We start from the raw sequence: 12,133 nt of genomic DNA, 5'->3' as shown, positions 1-12,133 counted from the left end.
GGAATATAATTATGTTTTTTGCCTGTCGTGGGTGTCGACTGTCACTGTCATTTGCGTCACATACGTCAGTCATTCCGTAATTTCTTCGACATGAAAGATGTTTTAGGGATATATGTAGGTCTTTATTAGCGACAGGCCAAACTGTTGCTGCTGCAACATTTCACAGAGGAGAGTCAGTCAAAAATCCAACACGGAATATAATTATGTTTTTTGCCTGTCATGGGTGTCGACTGTCACTGTCATTTGCGTCACATACGTCAGTCGTTCCGTAATTTCTTCGATATGAGAGATGTTCAGAGGTTTTATTCTCTTTTTTTATCTTTATTGGCGACGAGCCGAATTGCTGCTGCGATATCTCACAAAACAGAGTCCGTCAGAAATCCAACGTGGAAAATCGAAAAATATATGCTCCCGACATCACTTGCACGCAAAAGATTCTTACAAAAGGGCACTTAGCAGAACTTTCCACTTCTACATGGATGGTATTGAAGTTGCGTGTTCTGGACTCGTTTTTCCTTTAAGAGTTTTCAGGCGGGCTATTTTGTTAGGCAGAATTGAGCCCGCGGTAATTTTAAAAGGGTTTCTCGAGTAACAAAGCATGATTTATTGTATTGCATTCTCCTTTTGTGCCCGACAGGAAGGCATAATTTTATCGCTGTATAAACAAGGTATTTATTACGCATTCGCCTTTTCGGCCATTAGAATTACGATACGAAAAGTGTAAGCGCGCTAACATTTCTACCGCCTCGTTTCGCGTAAAGCTGCTTAAGCTTAACAGGTTTTCATGCTGAAATGAGTCATTTGTAATTGGTAGGTGTACAGGAATTCAGTGAATAATTATAGATCGACAGGGCTGGCTAGTAACATAGCAGGAAATATTACCTCGAAGCTTGTTTAATTTATCTCCGCTCTTTGTATTCCATGGACCCAGAACGAAAGTTACTATGGAAGATTTTCAAATAGGTCAGCAGGTTTTTAAATTATTCGAGTTTAAGATTTACGAACGTAGTTCGGGGGAGAATTCTGAACTAGAATCGCAGTAAGTAACGTTCCAGTTCTGGAAATAAAGCGAAAAATCTCAAGAAGGAGATGAAATATCAGAAGCATGTCCGGGACTAATTCATCTGTTATCTATTATCAGTGTTGGATGTTTGTCATCATTTACCCCCTGCTGCAAGGTAAGTCGCCCGTTATTCAAGTAAATGGCCGTCGGAAGGTTTCGAATTTAATTGCGAGGCAAGAAGCGTAATTAACGGTTTTATTAATTAAAGTATTACAAAACATCGACTACTAGCAAGAGAAAATTATCGCTCTTCCAATTAGGCTCAGATTTCCTATCAAATAACCAGAAGAACAAATTCCCGATGATGGATTATAATTAAAATTTCGGTAACGCGTAAAGAAAAATTATAAATTAACGAATTTTCTACAGGGTGTCTCATCCAGGACGCGACAGAACGACAGGCTCATTTAGATTTTCCTCGCAGATAATCAAAAAGTCGATATTAGCTCCGTCGGATCGAAATCCAGTCGAGCCCAGTTAAAATCTTGACCAAGTCGCAGCGAGTCGTGCGGAGTCACACGATGTCTAGTCAAATCGGTTTTAGCCCCAGTTGCGTTGAGTCGTGAGAAATCACATGGTATCTGGTTGAGAGAATTCAAATCGAAGTCGTGTCGAGTCTCGACAGGTCACATCGCGTTCAGTCGAGGCGATTTAGGTCGAAGTCGTGTCGAGTCCCGACAGGTCACATCGCGTTCGGTCGAGGCGATTTAGGTCGAAGTTGCGTCGTGTCCTGAGAAGTCATGTGTTGTTTAGTCGAATGGATTCAGATTTAAGTCGTGACGAGTTGTATCGAGGAACGTCAAATCTAGTTGGAGTTACTGATGGATTTATTATGTTTTCAATGGGTGCTTTACCTTAATTGTTTTACCCCAACTGAATTATTTTATCTCAAGAGGTAAGCCAGGAGTGATTTTTGCATGAAGCTTCGAATATTGCTAGAAACTCACTGTTATTGTTCTGAAAAGTTTCGACGAAAAAACTTTTATTTCAGGAAAGTTTAAATGGTGTAACTTTTTTATAAATATTATCACAATGATTAAGCGCACTTCATGATTAAAATTAATTAAAACAGTTACTTTAGTGTGCCCCTGACAGTTATTCGTTAACGCCAATTTGAAAACTTGCTGGAAATTGTTTTTACTTTTTGCTTGAAGATACTCAGATTTATCATTTTCGCTAGTCAATTGTGCCACAAAGTGCAAAAAACGAATTTATTTATTTCCTCATGGGGTTTCTCGAAGGGTGGAGAAAGTTATGAAAAACTGAAAAATGTATTAATTTCTATTAAAACTCGTCCTCAGAAACTAACTTTCCACGCACTGTATATCGGAAATAAACGGTTCTTTGACACGTGCCGGATATTTTGATCATTTTATATTGTCAGATATTTTGTTCAAAGACGAAATATAATTTTAATTTAAATGTATGAGCATTGGCCCGTGAATTTGGGAGTTTGCAACTAAATGGCATGAAACCAATTTCCTACATGTTGCAGTTATTTTGCTTAATTTCCAGTTCCTTTACCGCCTAATGAGCGTTTTTTTTTTTAATTTCATATTAATTAGATATTATTTTACATAAATCGTGCAAAGTTATTAAGCGAAATGGAGCCAAACTAGTTTTCTGCTGAGCCTTGAAGACGGTTCAGGGTAAGCGGCGTGATCGTTCAAGCCATGCTCAAATAAATTTCAATGCTTAAATCTCAAAAAAATTTGGTTTAATCTAGAAGGAGAAAACAAAAAGAATCTATTGGACACGTCAAATTTGATTGTGAAATGCACAAATTCTGACGAACCGCAGACACGACATGACGTCCTCTTTTGCAATATAAATATATCAATTGTTAGTAACAAATTGGGGAAGACCCGTTTCCTGCATACTAAATAATGAATTTTTATTGCGCATGCGTCATAATCGATTTAGTATTTAATACCCTGGTCTTTGGTCCATAGTAGTGTGCACTGTAAAAAACACTACACTGGGCGCTGTGTTTTGCAATTGATAATGTCATTCTTTAGCGTGAATGATAACATAATTATGTATTCATGAACTCAATGAAGAAATATATAACTTCTATGTACTGAAAATAGAACTTCAAAGGAATAGAAAGGAAATGGCATAAATCTGAACTGTATCTGGTTCTGTATTTGTAGAACTGCCCTTACCACAGTGTTGTTATTGATTGCAGTCGTTAATTAAGTTATGGAATAAGACTCGTTTAACCATCGGTATTAACTTCAAAAACTGTCACCTTATTTGTCCATCTGAACACTTATCAGTACTTAACGACGCGGCAATGGTGAGCGATTGCGCGAAACATCAATTACGTAGATTTTATTATTAATTAATTAAAATTGTTTACAATACAAATTATGTGTAAATCAACGAAGCCCCAGATACAAATCAGGCGGTAAAAATATCCTTGAAAAACAAAGAAAAGCTGGTTTAATTAAGACCCGTTTATTTACTGCTTATGTATCGTTTATGTAAAAATTGGTGCTTCTAACAAAATTAGTTAAATGCGATTTTTAGCTAACTCGCGGAAAATACATTTTATTCGTGGATTTTGTACGGTATTCTGCTATCACGTAATGAAAACTATCCCTTCAGGGGAATTACGCTATATGATTCGCTCTTGGCACAAAGTTCTCCATCGGGGATAATGACTTTCATTACAGGCTCGTCCAATAAAATACTAATTCTTTTTCGCTCTATACAAATTTCATTGAATTTGTTCCAATTTCTCAGTCCTCGGTTTATATTAAAATATCACATATAACGTGCTCATCTAAATTAAACTTTTATGGCTGTTTTAAATTATTTTGTACGCAGAAGGAATAAATTTAAATGTACAGGGTGTTGTTTAAGTGCGGGGCCACACATCAAGGGGCGATCCTTTGCGTGGTTCTAAATGGAGCATTTTATGTAAATGTAGGTCCGGTAATGATTCGTTGTCAAGATACAGGGTGTTAAAGTTTTTTTTTTTTATCGTTACATGTAAAAAACTGCTAGATTACGAGAGGGTGCAAACTAATACGACGTTGAAACTTTTTGAAAGTTTTTAATATAACATTGAGGAATCTTTCAGGCTATAAATTCTTTGTCTCCTTGTGCCAGTGGCATGCACAGGGGTAACGACGGAAATTAAAAAAAAAAGTAAAGAAGAAAAACACTTTATTAAAATTACATTTAAACAAGTGTTATGCAATTTTTTAGTTAAAACATATGCGATTAATTAACATGAAACGTACAACAGTTGTTTAAAATGTCATTTAGCTTCGGTGCAAACATTAGTTCGGCTTAACATCCCTTACTGAACACGTGGAAATGTTCCCGGCGTATCTTATTTGATTACATGAATCCCACAGCTGTTAGATTCATTCTTTTTCAGTGTTGACCGGAGTTCTATAAACGAAGAACTTTGCAGGCCCCTAAGAGGAAAAGTCTAATGGGTTCAAATCCGGTGGCCTGGGTGGCCACGACTGTGCTTAATGTGAAAAAATACAAAAGTTTCGAAAAAATGCAGTGACGCACAAATGACACTAATAACCATAGCACTGCTAAATTTCAACAAAGTCGACTAAAGGATTATTAAAATTTGTACAATTTTTTTTTTTTTTTAATTTGACGCCCTGTATCGTGAAAGCGATATATTGTCGGCCCTATGTATGTGTAACCTTTTCGTCTTAGAATTCCTAAAAGGATCATCCCGTGAAGTTTGACCATGTACTGAAATAACGCCCCATATGCATTAAATGTAACGACACTTGTTATTTTTTTTTTATGATTTTCATGGAAAAATTGTTCGACACTGCGAAAAAAGCTAATTATCCGTAAAAACGACCTATGAAAAGCAATAATAAGTTTTCATTGTGCAGGGTTTCAACCGAGAAATTACCATATGCAAAAGAGAAAACGCAATTTGCGGTAACTCACACTGCAAATTTTAAAAGAGACTCCCAGTAATCGCAATAAGTTGACACAGTTTTCGGCGATCATGGCAGGAAATTTGGTCCAAATTGTGCAGAAGTGAGAGCTCATTTTTGCTGACGAGTTCAAACGATGATTATATTACCCTTCGTAATTGCATAGAATACGAGCTTAAGGAAAAAGGGCGACTGTTGGAGCTTTTTTCCTACGTCAAATGGCCTAATCGGGGTGAATTTCGTAAATTTTTAACACTAAACAATAATTCAAACGGCAGCTAAAGCACAAATATACTATCTCTGGTCACCACTCACAGAAAAAGTAGGTCAAAAACGGATTGGCTAAATCCTCGTTCTTAAAAATTGGTCTTTTTTTTTTTTTTTTTAGATGGCCATTACCGTAGAAAGGACTTTATCCTCCAGGCGACAGTAAAGGACATCAGTTTTGACAGATAAGGAAAAATAAAATGTCGGTTCTACCACAAAACAAACCGTTTTTTCCAGGGGAATTTATTTCCATCCCTTTCCAAGGAACTTGCTCTCGAAACAATTCGACCTCTCGAAACGGGAGAAATAGCGGCAGTTTTTTGGAGACATCGGAATTAATTTATTATGCAAAATAGGCGTGTAATTAATCAGGCCATTGACGTCAACTTTGGTATAAATTTCGAGGGTGTACTTGACCTAGTTTGCTTATCAAGATTAGGGATGATGAAAGGGTTGTCGAGATAAAATGTTTTTTACTCAGATTGTACTCCTATCAGGGCAAACTTGGCGCAGAGGATAACGAAACCACTTTCTATGGGGCCAAAAGTATGTCGGGCAAAACTGATGTAGAAACAGACTTGTATTTAGACCAATATACATACATGTCTCTACAAGGTCTGTACAACGTATATCCACAGATTCCTGAGGAAAAAACGTTACGATTTAAGCCAACCTACCTTAGTCCAAAAGTGGAGGATTTCAAAAATACCGGAGGACGAAGAGAAAATTAGAAAACGGAAAAAAATTAATTACTTCGTTTGTAATGGTACTTTGTAAACAAAATGGCGCGTCGGGAGGGGGTTTCGGGGGCGAGAAATCAGAATCTATTTACATTTTCAATGGACATTGTAAAGGGCGCCGTCAGCGCTAGGCGAGCCCCATTTAAAGGGGCATAACTTGTTTAACATTCAGTATAAAATTTGTTTATGACTAAATTGGTGTTTTCCTATTTGTTTTGTGAAGAAAACCTATCTTGGCACAAATATTTACGGGCATTGCAACTTGAGTTATTTGAAATTTAAAGTTTGGTGCACGTCACGAAAAATAACTTTAAAGGGCACTCGTACAATACGACAAAGTAAATAATAAAAATTGGCGTACTCAAATGAAAACATGAATATTTAAAAAATAATAAAAATTGAATATTTTTATTTTTTTTTCGTTTCAACTGCGCGAATAAATATGAGCTTTAAAGTTATTTTCCAACACATGCGACGAACTTTTTTCGATAGAACATGTAGGAAAACACAAATTTAGACATAAATAATTTTTATACCGGGTGATAAAAAAGTTATGCCCCTTTAAAGAGAGCTCGCCTAGCGCCGGCAACGTCCTCTACAATATGCATTGGAAATGGAAGCGGGTTGTGATTTCTCGTTCCTAATAACCCTTCGATGCGACATTTGATCAGATAGTACCATTAGAAACGAAATTATTATGATTTTTTTCATTTTCACTTTGACGTCCTGTATTTTGAAAATCGTCGATTTTTGGACTAACGTAAATTGGGTTAAATCGTTATGTTCCCGTGGCACGTGGCAGAAATTTGTACAGACCTTTTAGAGACACCGTGTATATTGTTTTACAGGGCGTTTCTCACAGTGTTGCAGGATGTCATGAGGTTATTGAGCAAAATATGTTCAAAATGGCGGATGTTACGGTTAAACCGGAAATAAATGATTTTTTTTTTAATTTTAAATGAGAAAGCTTGAATGTTACATACAAAAGCTCATTAAATCAAAAATATAAAAGACACCAAAAAAGGTACGCAATCAAATATTTTGCTATGAAGATTGCATTTTGTTAGCAAAATAATATTCAATTCAAGCGTTTTGAGCCTTCGCCAATTCTTTATAGAAAATACAGGGCGAGGAGAACAATCAACCTTTATACAACAGTTTACATCTTACATTAATATTGTTGAATTTAGAAAGTTGTTCGTCCTCTTGTATCATTTCAACATTTGCTACATTTTCCAGTTATTTGCAAAAACATGTAGAAACGCACAAGATTCTCCCGTAAGAAACATACGTCATGATTACCCAGTCAAAACTTTCATACACGGCGTTTATTTCGAAACGAACCACTGGAAATATCTCTTGATTGGGAAGAAAATTTTAGAAAAATTACAAAAAAACCGCCCATTTGGATATTTAGGGGGACGGTTACTTTGACATTAGAGAAAATTGTATCAGGCTCCTCCAGCTACCCTTAATTTCGTATTTCAAATGGCGCCCCCATCGAGCTGCAAATCCTCACAAGCAGGACTTAGTTTACTATGTAACTGTACCCGGAAAAGTGAAATCGTTTAATGGAATCGGAAGTTAAAAGGAAAAACGTATACTAGTGCAAATAGCTTATTGAAATCAAATAATTCATTTTATTAAGTGCTCAGAATGTGAACCGTTATTAGCGAGACAACAATAAAATTTGGTTCGGTAATTACATTATTCTGGATCTGGCTCTGAAAGTGCTTGCTCGCGGTCGGAAAGAACGGTGCCCTTTCTTCGAAACCAGAGGAGACAAGTAACGCAACAACGATAATCTACTAGCTAAAACCAAAGCATATATTTCTGAGGTTATGATGAAGTAAACAAAAGAAAAACATCTAGAAAAAAGATTCCAAACATTTCGTCTCTCTCTCTGAGTCACACGACCTGGCAACCGGAGACGAGGTAGGATATATATGTATTGCTGTCATTGTCACTGTCATCGACGTTCTACGTCCGTTGTCATCTCAACATTTTCGTACTCTGTCTAACTTGCAGTGACCCACTGACCAATTTATTTAGGAATTTCCCCTTTAACCGGCTTCAAAAACTTGAGAGTGAAATGTGTGGAATGTGGATTTAACCGGCTTTTGAGAACGCCGCCCTTTTTGTTATTTAACTGGCGTTGGCAGAGGAATCTCCGCAATCTGGATATAACCAATTCTTGTCTTTATATCACGGTTCTGAGTATCTTTGTTCTCATGACCTTCACCGCCTGAAAGTATCATCGGTACTTTCCGTGGTTTACCGCAACAATTCGAGCTAGTGTAGGCTAGTTTGAAGGTTTAAATTGAAGCAAATAAATACATTAAGGGACTCAGAACAAGTAAGGAGGCGAAACATTAAATTAACCTCCCCTCGAGATAATGCTAATCTGGCGGTCCCAAGAAGGATATCTCGGGTTAAGACAGAAAATAGGTTTTACTGTGTTAGTGAGCAGTGCGCATGTGTGCGTCAGTCCCACATTCCCACACCGACTAAAATTTTACTACCAACGAACTGTTTTGGGTAAAAAAGCTACTTCTATAAAAAAGTAAAAAAAGGTTAGTTCGGGTTAGGTACGGACTTGGAAGACAAGGCTTGCACGTTACTTGAATCCACTCTAATTTTGGTTTTTAGATTTTCAATATTAGCCGGCATATTTCGATAAACTTCAGTCTTCATATATTCTGAAAAAAAGTAATCTATTAGTGTTAAGTCTGAGAATCTGGGTGGCCATTCAACTGTGTCACGTTATCCAATTCAGCGATCCGCAAACATTTCATCAAGATATCCTCTGACATTAACATCAAAAATGGGGAAGCACCGTTTCGGTGAATCGAAATTGAGCCAGTGGTATATCTGGATCTACTTCGTTGGGAATAGCCAACGCAAGCACAATTTTAAAAATTAAAATATCTAAGTAGCGTTCAGCTACGAGCCTTGTTCAGCTACAAGGTTTTCTTCAAAAAGGCACGACTGTAAGATTCGGTGGTTAATGATACCAACCGGTATATTTACTTTCCGAGTGCGCTGTGTATGAGCATCGCATATCCAGTATGGACGTTGCTGAATCCAGGAGCAGTAATTGCGCCTGCTAACCAGTGAACTATTCCATTTAAATGACAATTAGCTTCCTCCGAAAAGAATATGTTAAGTGAAAACCCGTTATTTTCGTCACACCATCTCGTCATTTTCTCAGAAAATTTTAAATGTCTGTCGCAGTCATCTACCAAAGCTCTTGGATAAGATATACCTTATATGGCTGATAAGCTTACTTAGGGCTAATCCGCACACTCGGAGGTAGAATACCACCGACAACATCAAAGGGCTCTGGTTAGTACTTCAAGCATGCACTTCATCCTCTACAAAAATGGTTACTTTAGATTATTTCGAAGAAGTATGGAAATTTTGATATTGAAAATTTCCCAAATCGGAGCCACTTTAGGGTCCTGCCCATGGTGTGCGGTTTCTGCTCCAGTTCGTCAATAGTTTTACTCCATTCTTTGTTTTTCTCACCTAAAATTCTTCGGTTGAAATTGGCCCTTCTCGCGTTTCCGCCACACTTTGACGGGATTTATTTTAAGCTAGCAGATTGAATTTCAGAAACTTAAAGTTGGCGATTGATGCCGGCATTTATGGCTAAATTGACGTGAACATCGATAGGGTTTTGTATGAAAAATTTCTCAATTTCCAAACGGGGTTAGGAATTAGCTAATAATTTCTTTTCTGCCGAGAAAACCAATTTCAAACAAAGAAAAAAAAAAAAGAAAAAAAAAGAAAAAAGAAATATGAACCTGAAATGACTCGCAAAGCAGCAAGTCTCTAGAATGCATTTCCGTAATGCCTCGTTGCGAAAAATCCTATTTTATAAAAGCCAAGAGGGCACATGACGAATTCTAAACACAAAGGAAAACACTAAAAGAATATCCGAGTTCACCCCCATCCTTGCTTAGCCTTTATTTTTCTTTCAGCTTTCTTTATATCGAAAATTGTCATGTAAGCCAACTTATTGAATTTCATAAGGCTTAAAGATGTAGCAGGTATTTCAGGTGGAAAACGGCTGTTGCCTACAAGGAGAAACTGCATAATCCCATCAGAATGGCTTGAAATAAAGCTGTTAAAGCAGAGGACAATGCCTTTTAATAGGAGGTGGAGCTTAAGGAGAGCTTTTGATGAAGGAAGGCTTTCTTTGGCCTAATGATAGCACGAATAGTTTCGATGTTACCTTATGGCTAATGAGTCAATTGTTAGTCGACAACCTTCAAATTAAGTCCTTCGGAGTAGATTAAAGGAGTGCACGTTCGCCATTTTATCGCAATTTTTCAAAAAAGCTGCAGTGTTTGGGGCCTTTAATGTGCATTTTCCATAGTCAACAAACTGGTTTGAGTCTATGAGATATTCGTTCCGACAACTCAATGAACTTACAGAATGTTTACTGCCATATCCGTCAACTTTTGTAGATTTCCGCTATAAACCATAGCAATGAGAGAATTTATACCATTTCTAGCGATCTTCTTTTGGGCAGTAAGGCGATAAAGTTCCAATTTTGACTTCGTTTTTATCTCCTAGAGATCTCGGATTATTTACGGATTTGAATTTGGAGCTCAACCTATTTTTAGGCTCGCATAACTGGATTCCCCCAAGGCCTTTTAGACCAAAAACTTTTCGGTGGTGAGCCACTGCTTTTTTCCAAAATATTTTTTGAAATTTTGTTCGAAAAAACTCTGTCTCCTCCATTTGCAACCGTTTCCGGTTAGGCAACATCGAAAACGCCACAAATTTTCCTCAATTTGCAAATATTCGAAAACCAACGCGATAATCACATTCGTTGCTTGATACCTCCTCGGCGAGCTCGAAAACCGTTACAGATGCGAAAAAACTCTGGAGATAAGAAAGTTTGTAAATTGAACATATAATTCACAACTTTGGGAGAGATAAGTCAGTAGGAAACCGCAAAAATTTCAGGACGTAAAATGGGGTCAAATTTAATAGTTTCTATATCAAAAAAAGGTGATTTCGCAGTTTTTCACGCGACTTCATCCGGACAACTCACATCCTTTTGAACTTCAACTAAATCAAACCTTTTTGAAACGAAAAAGTGAAATTAAACGCAATTTTTTTGAAAATTTACTGCTGATTAACGCGAAGCATTTTCTCATTAAGAGTTGACGCAATTTCTTCACCAAATTGAGTCGTCCCGTCGCGAATAACTCAAAAAAAAAAAAAAAACGATCGTCATTAAAAAAAAAACGCGGACATTTTATTACGTCTCGTCGGGGACGTCTTGAAAATGAAAAGGGGTTGACAAACCCTTGATGGTCCTAACTGCAGGCAATTTTTTAACTTTTCGTCGGGAGAAGCCGAAAGGCAATGTCCCTTCGCAAGCATTTCAAGACTTGAATAAAGTTTCGGATCCAACAGGAGCTATCTGTATCGATTTAAGCTGGGCCCTACAACTTGACCTATACGAGACGTCTCTAAGCTATTTAGCCAAACTCCGGGTGGTGGTTCTACACGTCAAGTGCTACCAAATATGCGGGATTGAGAATTTCGGAAAACTCAGCCGGGTCTGTTCCAAAAGTACCGTTGGGAAGTCACTTGAAGTTCCCATTTTTAAACAACTATTGCGAGTTCGTCTTGTACGCACCTTGTTGACTTTTCAGAGGTGTTAAACGTTTTTATTCATTTCTTCACGTTCGATTTCGAACTGGTCATTGCCTCAAAAAAAATCCCCATATTGTATCATTTTACGCTCCATGAAGAACGTCCACAAGTGAGTACCTTTCCATCGTGGTACCGTTCCTTGAGATTACCCAGCTTGTAAAAGGGTGGGGGAGGTGTCAGTCATTGAAATTCACTTGCACAGAGAAAAATTGTATTTGCAAAACTTGAAAAACGGTTTAAATTTGATCTCACATGTTACAAATAATACTCAAAATTACCTCCTCGTTGACACAAACACAACCTACACCTCCGAGAAATGGCCCAAATGGCGCGACCGATATCTCCCCTTCTCTCGCCTATTTAGGCACAACCTGCACGTATCCTTTGTTCGAGTTCTTCAACTGTATCCACATTATCTTTGTGCACGAGTATTTTCGACGTACCCCAAATAAGTAAAAGTC

General features: G+C 37.4%; 2 protein-coding genes across 12 annotated transcripts in view; one reads left to right on the top strand and one right to left on the bottom strand.

The window, feature by feature from the left end:
* Window positions 1-12,133, bottom strand: part of LOC136343171 (uncharacterized) — an 83,188-nt gene that overhangs the window by 49,903 nt on the left and 21,152 nt on the right. The gene's annotated exons all lie outside the window — the stretch shown is intronic.
* LOC136343174 (leucine-rich repeat-containing protein 27-like) overlaps window positions 1,932-12,133 on the top strand; it is a 77,238-nt gene continuing 67,036 nt past the window's right edge. The window contains exon 1 of the mRNA XM_066289716.1: window positions 1,932-1,958. The gene's annotated coding sequence lies outside the window, so the exon portion shown is untranslated. The remainder of the gene's footprint in view (window positions 1,959-12,133) is intronic.

This window comes from Euwallacea fornicatus, chromosome 13 (genome assembly GCF_040115645.1).
Source record: "Euwallacea fornicatus isolate EFF26 chromosome 13, ASM4011564v1, whole genome shotgun sequence".
NCBI classification, from domain to species: domain Eukaryota; kingdom Metazoa; phylum Arthropoda; class Insecta; order Coleoptera; family Curculionidae; genus Euwallacea; species Euwallacea fornicatus.
The sequence above is the reverse complement of the archived record's forward strand: the minus strand, read 5'-3'. Positions and strand labels throughout refer to the sequence as shown.